At 30.8% G+C, this 574-nt stretch overlaps 1 long non-coding RNA gene across 1 annotated transcript in view; it reads left to right on the plus strand.

Moving 5' to 3' along the window:
* The first annotated feature begins 434 nt into the window (after positions 1 to 434).
* Positions 435 to 574, plus strand: part of LOC102496351 (uncharacterized) — a 22,470-nt gene continuing 22,330 nt past the window's right edge. The window contains exon 1 of the long non-coding RNA XR_336409.2: positions 435 to 488. This is a non-coding gene — a long non-coding RNA (uncharacterized LOC102496351). The remainder of the gene's footprint in view (positions 489 to 574) is intronic.

The following is a 574-nucleotide window of genomic DNA, read 5'->3' on the forward strand; positions in this document are numbered from 1 at the left end:
CCCTTGATTGTTCAAGGCAGATTCCGGTTCATTGTAAATATTTTTGAGTCTGATTAATGTCATCTGAAGTTTCACACCAGAAAAAGAGATAATTCAGAAAAGAAAAACAAATTGTATCAAGGAGAGAATGAAATTTGAGCTGATCCTCTGGTGCTGTGTTTTCTTTTGGATTGCACAATGCTTCCAAGATTGACATTAATTTTCAAATTTGTCTTTATCATGGGCACATTTTTTTCTTGCTTGAAAAAGACTTTTTTACTGATAAACCTACATTCTATAGCATTTTCCAATAAAGAGGTGATACTGATGTAAATAAATTGGTTTTCTTTCAATGTTCCAAAAAAGTAAAAACTTTAAGTGGTTCTATAGAATGTCAATATGAAGAATTTCATGTTCTGTTTTCTTTACTTTTAGAATCACTATGCTATAATATTATTGGTCACTTTGAATCTACTGCATAAATACAAGAATGTAAAACTATGATGCTGGTGAGTTGAAATGTGCCCAAAATGAGCTTGAAAGATTCTGAACTATTATATTACCTACTTATTCTCAAGACTAATGTGTGTAGGGA

Source organism: Tupaia chinensis, unplaced genomic scaffold, assembly GCF_000334495.1.
Source record: "Tupaia chinensis unplaced genomic scaffold, TupChi_1.0 Scaffold138407_1, whole genome shotgun sequence".
Taxonomy (NCBI): Eukaryota; Metazoa; Chordata; class Mammalia; order Scandentia; family Tupaiidae; genus Tupaia; species Tupaia belangeri.